The following is a 22887-nucleotide window of genomic DNA, read 5'->3' on the forward strand; positions in this document are numbered from 1 at the left end:
ATATTTCAGACCTTTCTTGACTGCTGTAACAATCAATATTTAGATATATGACGTCCTGTTTTTCTTCTTTTTTATGTGTGGTCCTCAAAGCTAAGTCTGATGAGTTTCAGAGATGTGTTCTCACAGGCTCATTGGTAAGTCTAAAAACTGCTGTTCCTGAGCTAAATTGGCTCTTTTTTCATCAAGTTAATTACTGAACATTTGTTTTAATTTCTCAATATCGAACATTTTCAGTTTTTTTTTCAGACTGTTGACAAGACAAAGATGAAACCCAAAGATCTCATCTTGGGCTTTAAGAAACAGTAGGGGATAGTTTTCTAGATTTATTGGCCCATCAGCTATTAAGAAAATAAGCAGCAATGTGAATAATTATCAATTTATCAACAATTATCTACATTAGAATGAAATTATTACATTTCGATGCATCAGAAAGTAAAGTTTGGCTGTCTTGTAGTCATCAAATTTTACACATTTAACTTTGAGTCATGATTGTAATTCATGACACCAAAGTAACTCTGCTGAAGATAGGGAACTAAAAAGTACCTGTGAAAGTCCATAATGGAGATCTGAAACCCACAGATCTTGCACTGGGTCATCAGCAAACAGCTACACAACTTTCATGACTTTGATTCCTGCTTGGTTGTTAAAGCACCTGGGAAAATGCTTTGCGTCGTTTAACAGGAGCTTAATTCTGCCCACATGGTTTATTCATGTGGCGACTGCTGATATCACGACTCTCATAAATCACACAGTGCGGCACGCTGGACATCCACGCGCTTGGGCAGGGCTCACTAATCTTAACACAATCTTTCATCTGAATAACCTTGCCTTACTGCGGGGCAGGCCAACACCAGACACAGCCCACTGGAGGGAGGCTCGTCTGGTACTTTTGTTTCTTTTACTCATGGCACAAAGACTTTCTGCAGCCTGTCTAAGCTGACAAACACTGCTCTGTGTACTCCCGGACAGGAATCTTCCCACTCCAAACCACAGGCTATAATGAGATATTGCCTAAGGTTGTACATTAGAGAAACCAGTCTAGTCTAATGTTAGCTTTATGAATGTAGAATCAAGACACACAAGGGAGGAGAGCGTCAAAGCCGGTCAGCCATCTGTTCAAAAACTGTTTCAAGAAGGAGCAAGAAATGTGAAACTAATGTGAGTAAACATGATCATCAAATATAGATAACCGAATAGAGCTTACAGCAACTTTGTCCTCATTTTTCTCTTTTTTTCCCCCCCACTGTCAACTACTATGACACTCTTTTGTAATTAATCATATTTGGATTCTTCACATTACAATCTACATGAAAAAAACATGGCACCAATTACCTGCTTTAGGCCAACATTTTCCATACGAAAGCTAATTAGTGAAACGTCAGTGAATGAACCAAAATAACAATGTGCTTGATGTCACATTGCTTTTCCTGCTGCTTAGAATAGTCACTGTGTTTCACCGCATGCTTTTAATAACAAACCCCAGGCATCACATTGACAGTCAAATGTTTTGTGGTGCACTCTGCACTACATCTTCCCTCATTCCACAGCCTGGTTATGGCTTCCTGCTGCCACCAGGAGGAAGCACCAGTCAGGTTCTTACACGGACCAGTAAGGATCTTGTTCCCCACGCAGACAATTAGCCACCATGTGACTGATTGCATGTAATGAGAGCTGCTGGCGAACAGTTGGACATCTTTGGACAAATTAATGTGTGAATATTAGCCTGTTGAACCTTCTGTTCTTTCCCAGCAGCATCATCTTCAGTGGAGCACACAGCATACTCACTAGCCAGCATGATTATTACTGTTTTATAATTTTACAACTTCTACAGACCTAAGGTCAAACTCAGCAGAAGTATGGTGTGGACAGAAAAACAGATGAAAAGAGGTAGAGGGAAGGAGGTACTGAATAGGCAAGAAAAGTCAAGCTGAGCAGCTTGCCATGAAATGCTGAAACAACAGCATGGCTGTCAGAGCAATTTTACACTCCAATAGTCTCACACCTCAGTCACCAACCCCTTCCAACTCTGAACCTTGTGTCTTCTTTGTGTCTTCATTTATTTTGTGTCAGTGTCCAAGATGTGAGAAGCCAAGCAGTGAGAACCCATCCAAATGTCGCAGCGTAAGCGATGTGTGAAGAGACCGGGAGGAGCAAGGAAGAGAAAAGCCACTGCACGTGGATACGCTTTCTGTGCAGACCCTCCACAGAGATCTCAAAGGACTTCGCCTCACACTTATGAACACACGTAGAATTCTGCTCTGATGTAGGCACAGCAGTCAAATAAGTATTCAGAACATTAATGTCATTATACAAATATATCAAATTAAACAAGTAGAGTCATGCATTAGAAATACAACTTAAGCATGTTTCCTCATTAAATATGTTTTAAAGTGTTTTGTATCAAAGAAAATATGCTCAAAAGCACGTTTGATTGACTAAATAGTAATATGCGTCAAATCTGAATTGCATAGAACATGTCCCTTGATTTATTGATTTTATTTTTATTGATCAAAAAACATATTGACATTATAGCTTGTCAAAATGGAGCTACGTTTAAAGTTTTAGTGTGTAAAATTATCATATTTTCATTACGATAGAAGAAGCCATTTACGTCTAACGACAGCACGGGGCGTTCCTCCACCATGTTCCAGTACCAATGTTTCTACAGAAGCCCAGAAAGGACAAACATTGGTTCCAAAGCACACCAGTCACATTTTTCGTGACCATTGTAGTTTGTCACTCATACCTTGAAGAGGAAGGTGAGGCAGGGGGCATTCAGATGGAAGCAAGGTGCAACTTCACCATTACATGAGCTCACAACACACCACTCCTGTAAGCAGGAACTAGGGTAGTTTAGCAGAATTTCCAAAGTCAAGGTCAAAGTCTGAGAGGTTGTGAAATGATTAAAGGGGCAGTGGACAATTAGAAAATGATGGACAAATATATTTGAATGTTTTAATTATTATTTTCTGTAATTTTTGACTACATGTAAAACCTTCAACCTTCATTTTGATCTAGATGACACATGTTGTGACTATCTTGCAGATTAATGTCACTGCAATGACTTAATCTGGGTGAATACATAATATAAATACCAAAATAAAATACTCAAACCCACATTGGTCGTGGTTTCTGTTACAGTAAATGCAGTTTGGAGCACGTTTTGTCGTGATGCATCTCTCGCACACACACACACACACACACACTCACACTCACACTCACACGCACATAAAACAAGATTCTCAAAATCAAACATTATCAGGTTTGCTTCTATGGCTAATGGTGTGAATAGTGTAGAGGTAAACATTAGACCTTGTTCCATTTTCAACTAGATATTGATTTTTTTTAACCTGTAAAAATAACTATTTTTAAGACAAACACATTAACTGGATAATTGTAGCTTCATAACGTCTACAATGTTTCCCAAATGATAGAGAAGTACAGTATAGCAGATACTCTTGCAAACTTCGTGTAGTACTTTCACAATTGTACCTTAGTACAGAACTTAAATAAGTTACTTTGTGGTAATTTACAGGTGAAGTTCACAGCAATTCTCAGAAAATAAAAGAGGCTGTAGGATTTCTCACAGGCCAAATCTGTGTATTTAGAGGAAAGAATTCTCTCGCTTCCTAAAATCTACATCTCATACAACGCTCTTTAGATCAGCGGTGTCCTCCCACTGCTCGTGTTACACATTAACCTTCTGGACCACTAGCCATTGACTGAAAGAGGGATGACTTGCCATGATGATTATTAAATCTGAAAATGTGCTCCTGCAGCATTTATGATGCAACCAGGTAATCTCAGTTTGGTGAAACAAGAGCTCCATCAGCTGGATTTGCATTAAAGATGAATACCCAATTTTTGCCACCATGACCTTTGAAGTGTCCTTGAAGCCACTTGTAAAAAAATACGCCTACTTGGATTGAATGAATTAAAGAATGAACAAAGGATATGTTGCTTTGTTCTGCCAGCCGGATGAATAAATGAAAATGTGTTTTTCATTGTAACTGAAAGCTCAATCTAAAACAGAGAAGATAGAAAGTAAGAATTTGTTTAAGGAATTATTACCCAAAATGTAAACACTGGGCTGAAGAAACTTCAAATGTGTTCTTATAAATAAGATTTTCAACACCGGTTCACAAAATTCTCTAAAAAGGTTCATGAATAATGCTGCTTAGTGCAGAGTGCAAATATAAACATGCAAATAAAGTGTCACGATTTACGTTCCGTTTCATGTCTTGTCTCGTCATTTCCTGTTTTATTTTGAAAAATCACTGACTTCTCCCCTCTCTTGCCCTTCCTCCCGTGTCAGGCGTCTGATTGTCTTCCCTGATTCCCAAGTGTTTCCACCTGTTTCCCTTGGTCCCTCATATGTTCAAATAGTCTGTGTTTCCCTTGTCTTGTGCCAGTATGTCGTCTCCTCTCATGAGCCTCATTACCAGCCTTACCTCGAGCCGTAGTGTCCACGAGCCTGCAGTGAAGCGAGCCTCCTGTAGAGCTATCTTGTTTTGTAATTTATTCTTGTTCTTAGTCATAGTTTATTTATTCAATACGGTAAGTTTCATAGCCTTGTTTTGTTCCTCCGTTTTTGAAGTGTTTTTTTTGTTCTTTGTTCACTGCCATTAAAGGTGTGTTTAAGTTTACAATTAAAGTTTCATAGTGCCTCGTTTAAATCCGCCTCATTAGGAGAGCATGAGAGTTTTGTTTGTTACTGTTCATAGCTTTTCTGTTTTCCTCCTGGCGTGGAGTTTTTGTTTGATAACTTTCATAGTTGCACTCAACCTCACCCGTAGTTACTGAAGAGAGTGCTTAGGACTTTCACAGCCTTTCTTTTGCTCTGCTTGAAGATCTTGCCCTGCAAGATTGCTGTTTGTTTATTTAAATAAACCCTTTTGAATATGAAAAGACCCTACATTTGTGTCCTGAGTCCCTGAAGTCCTGACAAAGTAGTTCTGTCCTGCTTTCTCTCAGTGCCTTAAATGATTTAGAAAGCAACATAAGATTGTCTAAGTATAGTAATAAATGTGACCAAAAACATAATCACATTTTCACTAAAGTCCTAAAAGTAGATAAAGGGAATTCAATTAGACAAACAAGACTAAACATATTTCTCTACATTGCGTCATTTATTTAAGGAAGGAGGAAAAATTATCCATCATTACGTGAGTTCTCAGACAATGCACACCCTTATCAGCATCCAGTTAGCTCCCCGTTTTCAGGAATAAATTCAAGTAAAGATTTCCAGTGACTGTTAATCGTTCCTGCGCATCAGTTTGGAAGTATTCTTCATCTTAAACTTAAAGTTGTTGGCGTGTTTCCTTGCACAAACTTCTCACTTCAGGTCCCTCTGCAACATCCATCCATTTTCTATCTGGGACTGCTGAGCCTATCTCAGCAGTCCCCTCTGCAACACTTTTATTCAATTAAGGTCAAGAATTTGACCATTTCAAAACATGAACCTTATTTGTCTTTAACCATTTTTATCAGTGCTTGAGATCATTGTCCAAACTGCATGATCCACTCCCTCTTCAAATCTAGCTCAGAGACAGATGTCCTGACACTCTCCATTAGAAATCGTGGATTCGATCAATTTTTCATCATTTCTCAATGATGGCAAGTCACCTTGACCCAGACGCAGTAAAACAAGACGGTCCTCTGCCTAAATATCTCCATGGGGTGTTTGTTCATGCAGACTCTAATTACATTTGTAGAATAAGCAATCTGTCGTGGTTGTAAGAACAACTGCATGTGAAGTATTAAAATATGGCATCACATTGTAAAAATAATGTATCTCAGCCCAAACAATGATCATTTTCAAACTCTAACCAAGTTAAATTGATTCCTAATCCTAACTAACTGAAGATATTGATTAAACCTCACCAGAAACTGACAAGGTTTTGCTGCAATGTGTAGCCCAAGGCAACCAAAAAGAAAAAAAAAAAGGTGTCCATGAGGGTGAATGAATTTTAGTCCTAATTGTAATGATGATGAGTGAATGATTTTTCTAACCCTAACCAAGTAAAATCTTTGCCTAGATCCAATCTCTGATAAAATCTCTGATAAAAGTATTTTAGGCCCTGTCCACGCTAACACAGATGTTTTGCAAAGCAAACTTCCTTCAGCATCCTTCATCCACATGCAAATGGCGTTTTTTGTCCAAAAAAAACTGATTTTTAAAAATGTTTTTATGAATCAATATTTTTTTTGTCTGTTCCATCATTGCACAAATTACTTTTTTGGTTCTGAAGTTTTTGTCAAAGGAAAAGCTCAAACGACACGCTCAGAGTGTTCTTATCTTGTGTTTTTTGCCTCCCTATTGGTCCAGTGTGGTTACTTCGGGGTTTGTAGGAATTTCTGCATTCTCGGCTGAACAGAGATGCATTTATGGCCAGATGTAAATTTTTTTATTTATTTTATTTATTTATTTATTTATTTATTTATTTATTTATTTATTTTTTTTTTTTTTTTAAATGGGAAAAGTGGGGTGTCACGGTACTACTATTATGTCACTGACTGAACATAACTCAGAAGTGGAAAGACCTGTTGACATATGTTGCTCTTGTCCTGAACATACATTGTGAATGGCTGAATGACTGAAAGTACCAGCTATTCTGGCCCCACCCAAACCAACACACCCCATCTCTTTACTAAGCCCTAAGGATTTTATGACTTCTCGAAGGAAACACTTCATAATGATGTCTGCTCTGATGTGGAAATGTTCATAAAAGTCATATTTCTCTTCTGCTTGAGGTGGTACTTTATGGGATGCTGTTATGGGACCAATTTGAGGGCATGAACAAACAACCTATATGATTAAGTCAGTTGAAGGGGCATGTTGGGCAAAACAGGCTTAGACCACTGTACTATCTCTACTGTTTCAAGAATGAGGCTCTTGTGCTGGAGTGCAGAGTTTTCTTTTTTTTTTTAAACATAACACTTCTCATTTAAACCAAAAGGTTCTACTTTGGTCTCATCTGTCCACGAAACATTTTTCCAGCAACATTCTAGCTTGTACATGTGACTTTAAGCAAGACTTTTTACAGACTCTTGTACACCTCATTTCAAGTTATATTTGTTGGCTGGAAACTTCTGGGTTTGAATTTCCTCCATCCCAATCATCTGTCTGACTGAAGAAGTGGAGGACAAACTCTTTAGAGAGAATTTTGTAGCCTTTTCCCACCAGATGAGCATCAGCAAATCTTTTTCTGAAGCCCTTAGAAATCTTACGATAGGTGCAATAAAACACCTCCATAAATGTTTTGCTGCGGTCCAACTTGGTCTTTAAATCTAACAGGGCACCCAATCACACTAATTGTCACCCTATTAATCAAAAACACTTGACTCACACTCCCTTTTTTTATGTATTTGTCTACTTTGAATCGGATGATTTCTTAGAACTTCTTGATGTTCAAGTACTGAAAATTTAAAAGGTTTTCATTAATTCAAGCCCCATTTTACAGAACAACCTCCACACTCTGCTGATGCCGGAGGTGCCAGGTATTTGTGCCCTAAACCTAAACTCTCTGGGCAAGTTTTTAGAGCAAAAGCATTGCCCACAATGTACAAGAGAAGATGGGACGCTCCACTGACTGTTGTATTATTCATGAATCACCCCTGTTGAGAGGACTGTTATTCAGCATCCAAATCCCAGCTGTGGTTCAATCTGTGCAGCATTCACTGTCCTGACTGCTGGTCATTGATCACAAGCAAGGTACCCGGGTGCTGAATAAGCGCAGGGGCTTTATGGTATAGGGCTCCAAGTGTCTCACAGATAACACAAAGATCCATCACCAGACTTTGGCAATGGTCCAGAGTTTTCTCGCTAGAACTGATCACACGAGCTGAAAAGAGATGAATCCACAACGTTTGTTAAATAGGCGTATCACAGGAGGAGGCTGAGATCCAACAGCAATATGTTATATGTCAGATATTGATCAATGCAGCATTGCAACTGAGAGCATGCACTTCCGTCTTTGAGAAAAAACACTGCAAGGCCAGAAATCCTGACTCAGACACACATCCCCAGCAACAAGCAGAAAAAAATACTATGATGAGGTCCGTCTGTGAAAGGAGCCAGAGGCAAGGTATCACCCTCTAATAGGCACCATAATATTAATGGACAGTAGAGCAGAGTGAATCATTTGTCGACTTTAATCATCTGTCACACATTGGCAGCCAAATGTGGCATGACCACAACACTTTCCTGTCTGTTTGTGTCCGGATGATCATCATCCACTATTGATCATTTTGCAGGGTGGCTGTATAATATGAAATGTGGACAATAATAACCATACTAGCTAGCTCACTCAGACATACTATCCTTGACGATCCTTTGTGGCCTAAAGAGTTAATGTTCAGGTAATGTTTTTAAACAATGAATGTTTTCAAAATTAGTTACAAAAATATGTGGGATTTTTCATTTGTTGGCACATCATATATCTGAGTAAAATCGGATTTGTATGAAGAAAATACCATCTTTACAGACCTCTGTGTAAAAGCAGTGAGTATAATTACGTTCTTCTATTTAGCCCAAATGAAAAAAAGACAATCGCCTCATTCTTTGATCCGACAGGTGAATCATCTCCTTCATGAGATTTTTTAGGACTTTTATAAAGTGAATCATCCACATCCATTTTAGGCAATTTTCTCAACATTTCAAAATGCTCTTAGTGCTTCTCAGTACCTTCTTTATGCTGTCAAATTAACATTAAATATTAAATTTAAATGACAGGACCATATTTTAATCATCTACTTCTGCTCAGTGACCTCAGTTCTCAGAAGAGAAGATCTGCCAAGGTTTCTCAGTAAGTAATTGTGGTTTATGTGCAGTTTAAATAAATGATTAAATCATTTTTAAACTCCATAGTAATTAGCTGTAGAAACCAGTAAAGCTCATCAGCAAATGCAAAGCAGTGGGTAAACTATGCACAAAAAGCATATGCCTGAGATGGAGATTGGATTTTTGCTGTCTGAGGCACGATGATGAATAATAGCCTTATCAACAAAGCACAACACATTGCAACATGCTGAGATGTTATCACAGCTCATTTCCTCAGCTTATGTATCCCGTATCTCTGGTGGAATATGTGTTGCGCAGACCCCTTGCTCTGTTACTGACAGCCTGCTCACATCAAAATACTTGGTCTCTCTGGCAGGGGTCTTTTCACAAGACAAGGATAGAAAAAAGTGGCAGATGTAAGCAGATGCATCAGCACTATTTGTAAAAAGTCACCAAATGTCCCCAAGGGACAGACTTGTCATTAAAACAAACAAGAAAAGAACTGATGAGTGCATTAATCAGAGATTGGCCAAGCATTGCCGGTGAGCTGTAGTCCATGGCATTCTTGCCCAGGACTGCACCTGAGGGAGGGGGGATTTACGTAAATCCACGCTGGAGCTCCTGTATCTGAAATCTGCCTGAGCTCATCGTTTCTGCTCCTTGCTAAGAGGCTGTGGCTGGATATCAAGCTCAGGCAATCTATTCCCCTGCAGAGCGCTGGCAGACCAGCATCAATGCCGTGCATTGTCGAATTATTAATTAAATGCATGCAAGCATAATCAGATGCAGCCACGGTCGGACCTCTGGGACAGCAATTGAAGCTGAATCTAAATTGCAAACGTCTTCTTGTTTTTCAATGTCAGCCAGCTATGCTGTTTTATGAGCAAAATCTTGTGGCCTTAAAAATTTAGCATCACTTTGCACTTATCCAAGTTTGTTGTGATGCAAACCATGCACAAATGAAAAGATGTGTTCATTCACAATGAAAACTGTTTGCAACAAACTTGTCCGGTTTCACACTCAAACGCAACACTTTAGGCCACAGCATAAATGTCTACATAGACTGGATATGTGAGATGTGGGTGAATGCTGTGTTATATATTGTTTTTATTCCCCCACCACAGTTCAAAATGTAAATGCCACAGCTTTCAAAAGTAAAGCAAAGTCCTTCCTCCATATATTTCATTACACTTTTGTTAATGTAGTTGCTATGGCTCCAGGGTATTTGCTGAATGCTCTGTGTACTTTTGCTGAAATAATAAGATCTATCAGTCACTGCAGGGTGAAAAAAAAGCTTCATTTGCAGAATAAAGGTCACTCTAGCTGTTACTTTTGAGGGACTCTGACACTATTCAACATAGCGAACTCTGAGAAAAAAGTAAAAAAATGGTCGTGCTAAAATTTCACAAAATACTGAGGTGTTCAAGTCCAGTCTTAAAAATCAGTGTCAAGTTTACACCACTGAGTTGACTTTTCAGATTTGCCCTCATGAGCTGGACTGGACAACCCACTCATTATACCACAGTCATTCTTCCAATTCTGGCACACTGCAGGAGAAAATGCTATATGTGGCTTATATCGAGCCTGTTGGGGAAAACATTTCTATACATATGTGCTGGCAAGTGTTTCCAAATCCTTTAATTCATGTGAGATTAAAAGATTTTTAAGCCTGTGTGGGTCCAACCCAGCAGCTGATCAAGCGCTAATTGCATTTATAGAAAAGCAAGGAATTAGTGTGTCATCCAAAGCAAAGAAAAATGTGAATGTAAGTGCAGACTTATCTGATTTTTTTTTTGCCCTTATGTCTATTTGCGCCATACTATGTAAGATCTAATTCCTGCCACAGAGCGCATTTTCTCTGTTTCCCAATAAAATGTCTTCTTATGAAGTGAGAAAGCTGTAAGCCATCCACAGGGGTAAGCTTTCATTATTCAGCACTAATTTATCCTATTGATTGAGCCAAACACAGGGATTTCCAGTTGAGAGTTTTCACTTGACTGTAAAGTGCACACAAAAAAAACTCCAAAAAAATGCACGAGCATGAGGTACATGCCCTCGAGGATCCAAAGAGCTCAGAAAAGTAAGACAGGTGTCTGATCACTTCACATTCAATAATGTCATAATTCACAGCCTCTCAATGGCAAATGTTGTCCTTGGCTTGACTGAGAGCTGAAGCCACTGAGGCAGAACTGAGCATCAGTTGGGGGTTTTTCAGCATAAACGGGAAAAAGATGCTTGATATCACAGCCCTGCAACCCTGGAAAACCACCAGGTAGTTTACAGTGACACACATGCTTCAATAAAAAGCTAAATGACTTTGAAACCCGCAGACTTTTACAGCACCTGACTTGACAGACTGAATGAAAGGCTGCATGTTGTTCTATAGTAACCCTACAAATGATATAACAATCAAAATTAACATCAAATTGTAAGTATCCTTTACAGCTCCTTTTATTTTACATTTTAAAGTTACATTTTTACAGAATTTTTCCACGCTATACTATAAAAACGTTTAAATGCGAATGTAACGTGACTAAATGTTACAAAAGTTACCAAGTTTGCCTGGTCAACTGAACTACAAATCCCTTTATTGAGTTTTTGAATGATTTATTGCCACAGAACAGAAGCAAAGGCCATTTTTTCTGTAACAGTAATTATAGGCATGAATGTTGACAGGAAAACAACAAATTATGAAAATTAAATTTGGGTCATTTGGCAGCTTGTCTGGCAAGCTAGAATAGAGCTACGTGATAATCATAACTAAAGGAAAGTGAGACTGATATTAGTTCACATTTTGTTCTGAGGAGTGATGATAGTCAACAAAACTGACTTCGTTTGTTGCTTTATTGGATTCAAAATAGCTCTGACAATAGGACTGCTCGTCTCTCTTCTCAATGCAAAGGAAAACAATATTTGCAATTTAAACATGACTTTGGCTGATGTGAATTATTTATTTGCAAATGTGGATCTGCTGTGTTTGCCTAGTTATCTGAGAATAATAAGAATGTGGGTTATTGAAACTGTGAGCAGCCTATCCTTTATACTTGAAAATCAAGGGTGATGGAACAGAAAATATTTCAACTTTTTGAAGACATGATACCTCAGCATGCACAAAGTGCCAGTCTGAAAATAAAACCTGCATTGCTGTGGTGCCCAGGTCCATTTGTGATGAATGACTTTGTGACAAATTGCTATAATGCGGAGAACCCATGCACAGCATGTGCGACGATGTGATGTATGCAGCTCAAACAGTGCAAAACAGCAGGGATGTAATGTGTGTTGTATGCATTTAGAGATTAGATGAAAAATTTAAAAGAGTCATGGGTCTTACAAAGGGTCTTGTTCTGCTTAATTTTGTCACAAAGGAATCAGCAGCTGTAATACTTTCATTATCACACAATGGTGCATATCTGCCCAATGTGGAATAATGCACGTTTAATCAGCAGCTACAGCTTGCACTTTGTTGCCATCTCGTGGTTCAAGACTGACATAGCACGCGTGATCTTTAGTTTGCATTCCCAACCCAAACATAATCTTAAATCAGAAAAAATAAGACATTGTAGATTAACAGGCGCCACTTTAAACGGGGATTATGCAAATGTGAAACATTTAAGGAGCTAATAAATCAAATGTGATGATCAACCACAACCCTCAAACTTATCAAAAACGGGAAAAGCACAACATAAATAGTCAAAAACTGAGGCAGTTCAAATCAGTTATTCATGCCTCCAGCAACACATTTAGAGAGCATTAGAATTTGGAGCATTAAATCAGGATTTTGCCATTACTGTGTCCTCAAACTAATATGTAGCTTTTGTGGAAGACCGTAAAAAATAAAACATTACCGCACACGCTGCAATAGCTGGACTTTAAGACTCTCCTGGGTGATGCAGCCTTTTCCTCTGCCACATAGCGCACATTTCCCAGAGATAGACTTGCCAATAGCCTAATTAAATAGAAAGCACTATTTGTCACATCAACCAGCTGCAGCAGCGCTCCCCAAACGCCAAACGACTGCGCCGCAAGTTCCTGCAGACTGCTTTGACAATGCAAACAAAAACATAAGAAATGCATCTCTTTCAAAACACATCTGCAAAGCTATTTATCAGAACAGACACACGCTGTCGGTGGTGACAGCTTGCTGCAGCATCATTAGCCCGCTTTGCTGATTAACTCAATGGTCGGGGAAAAGCTTCAGAACTCACCCTTCAGGAAACCTGGGATTGAAAGTTACCGCCCGTAAAACAGGAGAGTTCCGCGGGTCCACTGAGCAACACGGTCTTCCATCTTTAGTTAACGTTAAACTAGTTTCTGGACTTTAAATCGTGCAGAAGTTAGGCGAGAGTAACCGCCACTGCCTCCTCCCTCTTCTCTCTCCTCTCGACCAGGCGAAGCGCGGCCCACTTTAAACTCTGGTGACGTCATGGGTGCAGATGCTGCCCACCCACCCACCACCCACATCCCTTCGCCGAGCCCCACACCTCCACGAACACATCCATTGACCTCTCTTTTAACCTGAGCTTATCCGACAGATCAACTTGAGAGGGAAAAAGAAAAAGAAATCGAAAATCTTTTAAGAGGTAACAGCAGGTAAACAACCTCTTGGAAACGAAATAGACACTACCTGCACTATTTTCTAACTCCATGAAAGATTATTGATTTATTTTTATACATGGCTGAGATATTCAAAATTATATGACATGGAAGTGGGCAAATTGCCTGGAACGGCGTAATTATCATAATTAAATCCTATGTATTTCTGCAAGGATGCACACCTCAGTTCTTCTGTGAGCCACGAAAGAAAGAGCAAGTCACAGGAGAGAATCTAACACTGGGATGAGGATTTTATTCAGTATTTAGATGTCTGTTTATCTGCAGTGACAGATTTTAGTTTTGGAGAGTACATCAGCTGGACATCAGTCTAGGTTAATGCAGAAAGCAAAATTCAGTACACTGTCATCAAACACCATCCCACTTTGTGGTTCAGAAAGATTTCTCTTTTGATTTTCCACATGGAAGACCAGGAAACCCAACAGTGGGTCTGGTTTCTCGCAGTGACATTTGAAAGATGTGTTGGTGGGCGGTCAGACAGAACATTAGAGGTGAATGTTCCTTTGTAATAGAATGCTTACCTGAAAATGATCCTTTTGGCGAATAAGTCTGGTGATATAAATTCCATGCAATCAACAAGACCAGATACAAACACATAAATGAGATGCACTTTTGTTGTACCTGTACTAAAACTACCTGTGCTTAAAAAACAGCATGTTGGAAACTGGAAAATAGTGAGACTAGTTTTGACCATTTCATTGGGATCCTTGATGAGAAAGCAAGTAAAGTAAAACACCACTTTTATTGAAAAATAACACATGAAACACAATCGGTAAGACATCTTTGGGAAAATTAATGACAAGACAACTAAGAAGCACAGCGTGACAAAATTTGGGAACAAGTCATCTTCCACAAATGGTCTATCTAATGAGAGAACAGATCTGTGGTGCCCCACAACATCAGTTAAACTTCTGTGGGCATCGCTTTAAACCTGCTGTTGCCTTCGGAAAAGCTCTCCTGACGCGTCTGCTCCGCTCAGACGTATCAAAAGCTGCTTCAAAAGCTTTCAGAATCTTTAGTTACCAAGATGTCAAGGACTTTTTCCCCCATCCATGTATATTTATAAAGTCAATCTAGTTTTAGATCCCTGTCACTTTGTCTCAAAAAAAAAAAAGTTCAGACAGGACCTTGACATTCTGACATTTTCATTTAAAAACATTGTAACCACGTGCTATTAGTAGTTAATGTCTGATGTTATGGCTGTTTTCTGAGACCTAATGTAGAATGCCCACAGCTGAAGCAGCTTAAGCGGAGCTCTCTTTACGAGATTTACCATTTGAATGCAAGATGGGAACCAGTCTATTGATCAGCTGATGTGTGGGTTGAGCTTGACTAAGTTGCCAGCTATGACTAATTTTGTGATTGATCCTCATATACTTGATTCCTATTTGTTTCATACTGTTATCTGTCTGTTTGCTGACTTTATTTTGCAAGATAGACTAAAAATGTTCTCACCCTGCTCTCCTTAAACACTCAGATCTCTAGAATAGCAGTACCACATTGTAAAAGTACTTAGGTATCTACAGTATTCACTGATCAATGAAACATCGAAACCACGTTTAGTAACGCTGATCATTTCATCACAATATTCTGCTGAGAATCCTCGTGTCCTGGTTCATGCATATACAGTGCGATAACTGCTCACACTCCCTTTCATACTGTCTTTCATACTCCCCAGATCCCAATAAGATCAAGCATCAGGGATGTCCTGAAATAAGTACCCCCCCCCGGATCAGGATGGATCCGCTACCTGAAGTGATGCCTCAACTAGTTATACCTGCTCTGGCAGTATAAGGGGAACCTACACAGTAATTAGCAGGTGATTTTAGTGTTGTGGCTGATATTGTAATTGATGGATTGTATGTCTTATAGAACAGAAGTAAATTTACTCGTAATGTAGAAAAATGCCTCCAAGACTTCAACAGTGTTATATCATTCTTTTCAACGCTTTAATGATGTGATGCTATTGGGTAATGCTGTTAGGACTATTAATCATTCATACAGAGATTCTTTTCAGAAGGTTTAAAATTTGATGATAGTATTACTTTCTTTCATGCAGTGGTTCAAATAGAACATAATTTAGTTTACTCTAAGATAAAGAAAACTTCTCATTATCTTCTCATTTCAGGACCTGGAACCACGAATGCATGAGAAATTATTTGAATCACTGACTATTCAAATAATAGTTTCAGTTCTAAACTAATCTTTTCCCATATAGGTACATTGTGATCAAATAAGTTTTGAGTTGTCATTTATTCTATATGTAGAATTTTGCAAAGTAACTGTTACAGCGAAAAAAATGTTGTGAGGCAAAGGTACAAAATTGTCCTCTGAAATGTACAGCATAAGCATGTCATGGAGCGGCTCAAGTACACCAAAGCTTTACTCTACACAGAGTAAATACTCAACAGTTATGCTAGTTATGTTCCTTACATCAGCATCTATAGCTCTCAAGTGGATGGATGTCCACCATCAACTAATGCTGTTTAGTATGGTTCATCCAGCTAAAACAAACCTCTATCCCCAGCAGATCAGCATGTTCATGTCATTTACAAGTACATACTTATTCTGGCTGAGGTCAGCCGAGTGTTGGACTTTTGTTTTTCCTACTTTATCAGAATCACATTCTCTGTCTGTCACAAGTGGTGCACGGAGGCTTCTGTCTTTGGGCCCTCTCCAAATTAATTACATCGGCCCAAAAGTTCAAGTTACTTTTGCTTCTTTATTAGCTCATTGAGTTATCTCACAGGCCACAGCTTCAGCTTCTCTTTGCCACTGGCTGATGGACGTTTTATTATGTATGAAGCTAAATTGTCAATTACACTAAACAGAAATATGCGGACAAATGATATTATGAAAAAATCTGAACCTGAAGTTATTTGCTTTTCTCTTTGTTACTAGTTTGTTTTCTCTTGACAATTTTCTTGCACAACTGATTATGAAACCCATTTTAAGATATGTCTTCATGATCGTAATCAACAGAAAAGCACCACTACAAGCTACCAGAGGCTAAATTTAAACATTAAAAGCCTAATCGGGAAACCAGGTTTAGTTTCCACATCCTGCACACCTGTGGGTGGAGCAGACAGTTATATGGCTTTCATTCTATAAAGTAAGACAGGATACACCATCACTTTGTTATGGATTTAGGAGAGAATCTAAACATTTAAAGGAAATGTAACTTTCAAGTTAAAAATATATATATATATGATAACAGTTATTCCAAATAACAGTGATTGAGTCACAGCCGTCTTTTTCTCTAGCTAAATTTCTGTCCCAAACTAATTTACATGTTTGGCTCCGTAACTATTGGGACTACACTTTCTTCTTGGTCGGAGCAACTTGCTGCCATTATCTTGTGCTTCAGAAGCTGCCTTTGTGGCCTTCTGTAATCGCTGACCACGAATCCCAAACTCCGCAGACAAAGTGGTGGTGGATGAGGCAACGAATCCGCAGCATCAGACAAGGCTCAGAGCATTCTGTTTTTCCAGCACTGCACCATACTCTGCAGCTGGTCTGGGTCAGCTCCTGTCTTATGTCTCACATTTATGTGATCAGAAATGTGTTTGTTTTTTTAGAGCACTATGGTCTATCTAAAAAAAAGAAAAAATGACTGATACAATATTATGTCCCTTTTGGATAAAAAGTATTTTTTCATTGAATTTGTCATTGCATTATATAATTAGTTTTCCTCCTCAGTAAATACATAACTGAATTATCACCTTGACAGTGATAGCTGATAGTATATAATTTGGATTTTATTCTTGATGCACCACAGCAGCACAGTTCAGTGATCAGATTTATATAAACAATGCAAAACTGAGCCAGCAGAATCGCAAAATCTCCATCGGCCTGCCTCTCTCTCAGCCCACACTGTAAACACTTCTTATTTTAGAGACCGCCTAACAAAGGCTCTCATTAAAAAACTGTTCACACCAAGGTCCGTGAATTATCCTGAGTATCCGGGACACTGACTCTAGCGAGATATTTTGCTGATACAATTTTCTAAAGATGCCCTCTGGACATTTTAGTATATCCGCAGATACTCTGATTTGAATAATAATTTGTGTCTGAATTTTCTATCCTTTTTTTTTCTTTTTTTTTTTTTTTACCACAAATAAGTTTAAATTAATTTGTATAAAGAAGTTTGAAAAGTATTAAAAAAAACAAAGGATCCTAAATATGTTTTAATTCTGCATTTCCGTTCTTAATGTAGGCGCACCAAGGCTTTTTTTTTTATTCCATGTTTCACTTTACACATGTTTTTCTGACCAAGTATAGAAGATTTATCTGGGTTACTGTTTTAACAAGGATCAGTTGTTGTTTACTCGTGCAAATTTTTCTGGAAAGTAAGTATTTTCATATCTATGTGATACAAAACACTTCAGTAACATGTCCAGAGTTATAGAACAACAGCAGTAACAGCAATTATGTTTTTACTAGCCATCTAGAAGATTATTGCACATCTCTACCACTCTTTCAATGCTCTGCATTCAGGTTCTTTAATATTTACAGGAGTCGTATAAGCAGTGGCTGATTTTAGCTCTCTCCAAAGGATTTCAGTGGGACTCAAGTTAGGACTCATTGCTGCTCAGTCCTAAACAGTCCATCCTTTCCTTTTCCACAGTTGCAGTTTGATGTGTGTTTTGGAATCATTGTACAAAAAACCTTCACTTCAGTTTTTTTGACACAGAACAACACATTTCACTGCAAAATACTTTGGTAATCTTGGGATTCCATCATTCTGTGAAATATTCTTTTTGATTTTTGAACTTGAGACGGCAGAGAAGCCCCAAAGCATGATATAGCATCCACCATGTTTTACTGTAGGGTGTTCTCTTCCTTATCTAATAATCATGAATACACTAATTCTCAGTATCACCAGAGATCTTGACAATTATTTTTGTCCCGGGGAGTCCCGGGGAGTGATGGCTTCTGGAGCAACTCTGGAGCAACTCCCGGTTGCTCCAGATCAGCCTGAAGAAGGTCTTAAAATGTTTTGTAGTGTTCTTTCTCTCAGTGAGTTTCACTTTAGTGTTTTGTACTGTTAAACATAGACACAGAGGTTTGGGGATATTTTCTGATGGCATTGAAGCCTCGGGAATTCATCGATTTTTTTCATAAGAACAATTTTAATATTCTCAACATCACATATATCTTCACTGTTGGAACAAAGAAACTGGAAACAGGCATCATGTCAGATTTGTTTTTTTTTTATTGAACCCAGAATCAGAGAGCGATACAACACAAGTTTTAACACATATTTATTGTGACAGATGCAGGGGAAAACTGTGCAATCAGGATCCAGTCTGAGTAGAAGGTTCCAAAGGCACTTTGTCCTACTGCCAGGGGTTTTCAGAGTCCAGGGCCAATCTTATGTGGGTGGCAGAAGATGGCAGGTCTGAGGTACAGTTTGGTGACAGTCAAGATAGTATAGGCCTAAATACACAGATAAATCTATAAAGTGGCAAAGGGGTAGAGTAGAAACCCAGTATTCATGGTGCACTGCCGATTCATTTAGATGGCAAACAGCTGGAGCCAAACACCTACGCACCAGGAACTACTTCTGTAATCAACTGTGTCAACTGACTGTGACAAGCATTTTCAACCCGAACTCACTCCCCACTCATCACATACTGATGCTTTTTCAGGAGCCTGCTGCCTCTGAGTTCATTGCAGAGAATACTTACAAAGTGTCATTTAAGGAAGTGCTCGGTTTCCCAAACTAGTGTAGTAACATAACGGTTGGGGGACACATTGCTATGGTAACATGGGAAAAATCAGTAAAGCTTCCTATCTTAATGTCAAGCCATATATTTTGTCTAACCTTAAAATGCTTTTGATACTTAAGCTTAACTAAGTACATTTGATACCTATGCGTCATAAAGTAATTTAATGCATTGTGGGAAAAGTACAATAGAGGATTGAAGAAATGTTTTTTTATGTTTTTATCATTTTCTAACCCTAACCAAGTAGGTTTTAATCCTGATCAAAACCAAGTGATGTTATTTTCTAAAAATGTTTCAATGCTTCATTGTTACATATTGTGTTTACATGAAACCAAGGCAAACAGCAAAAGGGCATCCATTTGGGCAATGGTCGCTATCTAAAAACAATAGATTTTAGACCTAGCCATGATCATGTTGTCCCTCGAACCAGCTAATGTTATTGTGTAAACCCAACCAGGAAGTGAATATCGTTATAACTCAAATTCAGGGATATCAATAAACACTACTGGCACATGTAGCCTATATGATTAAGTGGTGGACTGGCAGTCTAATATCATATCATTAAATTGCTGCACAAGGCTGGAAGATCTTTTGAATGACCTCAGCTACAATACTGGCATTTTTGAGGAATCAGTTTCCCACCCTTTCTGCATTTAAATGCTCAGTATGAAACAGTATCTTCAGTACTTACAATCTCTGATCACAGGATGCATATCATACTGGGACCTCTTCTCTTTGCCATATACACCACCTCACTGGGACAGATCATCACATGGCTTCTCATACCAATGTTATGCTGATGATACCCAGCTCTATCTGTCATTCCGACCTGACGACCACACGGTCTCAGCACAAATCTCAGACTGTCTCTCTGACATATCAACATAGATGAAAGCCCATCACCTCCAACTTAACCTCCCAAAAACTGAACTGCTTGTCTTCCCAGCCAAACCAACCATACACCACAGCATCTGCATCCAAACTGAATCCCTATCTCTTGCTCCATCAAAGGTTGCTAGAAACTTGGGTGTCATGATTGATGACCAACTAACCTTCAAAGATCACGTTACCTCGGTTGCTCGATCATGCCACTTCGCATTGCTAAAACATAAGAAAGATCAGACCATACCAAACCCAACTTGCCACCCAGCTCCTGGTGCAGGCCATGGTCATCTCCCGTCTTGACTACTGCAATGCTCTCCTAACTGGTCTCCCAGCCTGTGCTGTGAAACCTCTGTGGATGGTCCAGAACACGGTGGCGCGTCTGGTATTCGATCAGCCTAAAAGAGCACACCTCCCCCCTCTGTTCATTGAACTCCACTGGCTACCCTTAGCCGCCCGCATCAATTTCAAGTCACTGATGTTAGCCTACAAAGTGCTTAATGGAACGGCCCCCATCTACTTGAATGCTCTTGCAAAGGCTTATGTCACAACTCTGTCCCTCCGTTCGTCGCAGGATTGTCGTCTAGCAGTGCCTACGCCTAAGACAATCCAAACTCTTTTCATGTGTCGTTCAACGATGGTGGAATGACCTACCGAGCGCTACCAGAACAGGGCCGTCCCTGTCTATCTTCAAGAAACTCTTGAAAACCCAGCTCTTCAGAGAGCATCTCCTATCCGAGCACTTACCTTGCACTTCCCTACCCCCTCTATCTCTGCACTTTATCATTCTGTACTTCCCTCTTTGCCTGCACTCTATCTCTACTCCATCACCTCTGACAGAGTCGGACTAGTGGGTTCCTTCTATGTAGTTTATTGTTAGCTTTTTATATAGCTTGTTATATCTTCATTTGTAAGTCGCTTTGGATAAAAGTGTCTGCTAAATACATAAACATAAACATCATGTATCAAATAGACATATCAGTTATTTCAAGACAGTTCAGTAGTGCCCTTTGTTAGTCTCAGCCCCTCAGAATAGAAAACCCCTGGTGTAGTTATTTCATGCTTCAGGTGGGAGAACAGTGCTGTAGTCAGGTGCTACAATTCACAAGGTCCCTGTCCATATGCCTGAGATAGGACACAACCAATCTTGCTTTCTGTCAGTCCTGGTTTATGAAGAAAAAGATGATTTTGGCAGGAAGATGCTTTTGGCAAAACAGGCACGAATCTGTGGCCTTGTGTTTGTCAGGAGAATCTGTAGAGACTGCAGAGCAGATTGTAAAAATGGCAGCTGTTCTCCAGTTCAGTTTGATACCTAATCTGCATGGAACAGCTCTGCTGACAACTGACATATCATTCACTATCAACGGCCCTCTGCGGGGGGTGGAGGTGGGGGACCATTCAGACTTTGTTCTGTATCCCTTTTCCAGGGAGGGCAAACTGTCTGAGTAATTATGTTCCCCTGCTCTAGTTCTTATTTTTAAGGAGTGCAAATGCCATATTTGGCCATTAGGGAAGGGAAATATAATTTCACAATAATTCACTTCTCTGTCCTCACCCCCTCCAGATGCTGTGCTGGACGGATACTGGTGGTCTAGCTTCAGAGACCTCATGGGTGTTTACCAAGTGTTGACTAAAATCTACACTTAGGTGTTGATCACCGACAGAGCAACAGAGGATATCACACCTCTGCAAGCTTGTACTCTGCTTGGTCAGTAGTTCTTTGACATTATTAATACTGTCTCAATTACAAGAAGATTTATAGAAGTGAATGTTAAGGACATTGTTACTCCAGTCTGTGCTGTGTGTGTGTGGCCTTGTGTTACTCATATTGTGGAGACATAAATGTGTTCAGCCAGACACACTTAGACACACGTAGGTTAAGGTGAGGGTGCACTTTATGGTCATTTGATGTCATCTGAGGAGCTCAGATGAGGAGCAGAGATGAGAGATGACAGAATGAGGAACCACTCAAAATTATTTTCTGACTCAAGAAGATACAGACTAGAATCAAGAGAAAAGATAGAAATTATATGCAGGCAAACATAAGCTTTATTACAGCTCTTCCATTTTAACCAATACTTGTTATCTTAGATCAAGCCATTGTGTCCAGGCCTTGACCTTAATTAGTTAGTAAACTTCAAGTTATATTGAGCAGAAATACAATGGGCAATTGATTTTGGGCAGTCTTCAAACAGATACAGGCAAAAAAGACACAAATGCAGCCCTCTGTATAATTAGTTTGATGTGCATGTGAAATCGTGCACTTAAAGATTTAACAAGTAAGAATAAAAGGTCAGGTGGTCCTCATGTAAGTAATCTTATCATTTCAAGCTCAATGAGACTTTTCTAGGGAAAAAAATCGGATTAGTTTTGGTCAGATTGGCAGATTTTGCAGTTCAGGGTAAAAACTGTGGATGTGTATAAACAAATGGTTTAAAATCCAAGAAATGTATTGTTCATTAAGTTGTTGCTTAAAACTGTCAAATTCAAACTTCATTGGACATTGATTTTTTTTTTTTATAGATACACCGAAGTGTAAAAATGCTGAAGAAGAGAAGCCTGCAGTGACAAAAGAAAGTAAAGCTCAGAGTCTGTTGAGCATACTTCTGAGATCCTATCAAAAAAAAATCCCATTTCTTGTACCAGATAAAGAAGAATCATCAGCTGCTTCTTTTAATCCCAAAACAATAATAAAGATACTACAAGTACAAAGGGAAGTATTAAAGAGGGAAGGGTATTGCTGCAGATGAAATCAGACACTGAATCCTTAGTGATATTGAACTGAAATAAATAAAACAGAAGCATGTCCAGAAGCTTCCAGTGTTTTACTGAGGCGCTGAGGATGAGATAAAATGGTGAAATGATTGTAAAAGGTTATCAAGT

At 39.0% G+C, this 22887-nt stretch overlaps 1 protein-coding gene across 1 annotated transcript in view; it reads right to left on the reverse strand.

Annotated features, from left to right (window-relative positions):
* Nucleotides 1-13144, reverse strand: part of megf11 (multiple EGF-like-domains 11) — a 73461-nt gene extending 60317 nt beyond the window's left edge. Inside the window, exon 1 of the mRNA XM_072385927.1 lies at nucleotides 12988-13144. The gene's annotated coding sequence lies outside the window, so the exon portion shown is untranslated. The remainder of the gene's footprint in view (nucleotides 1-12987) is intronic.
* Between the last annotated feature and the right edge of the window lie 9743 nt (nucleotides 13145-22887).

The sequence above is a fragment of the Leuresthes tenuis genome, unplaced genomic scaffold (genome assembly GCF_036924035.1).
Source record: "Leuresthes tenuis unplaced genomic scaffold, fLeuTen1.0.hap1 SCAF_5, whole genome shotgun sequence".
In the NCBI taxonomy this organism is placed as follows: domain Eukaryota; kingdom Metazoa; phylum Chordata; class Actinopteri; order Atheriniformes; family Atherinopsidae; genus Leuresthes; species Leuresthes tenuis.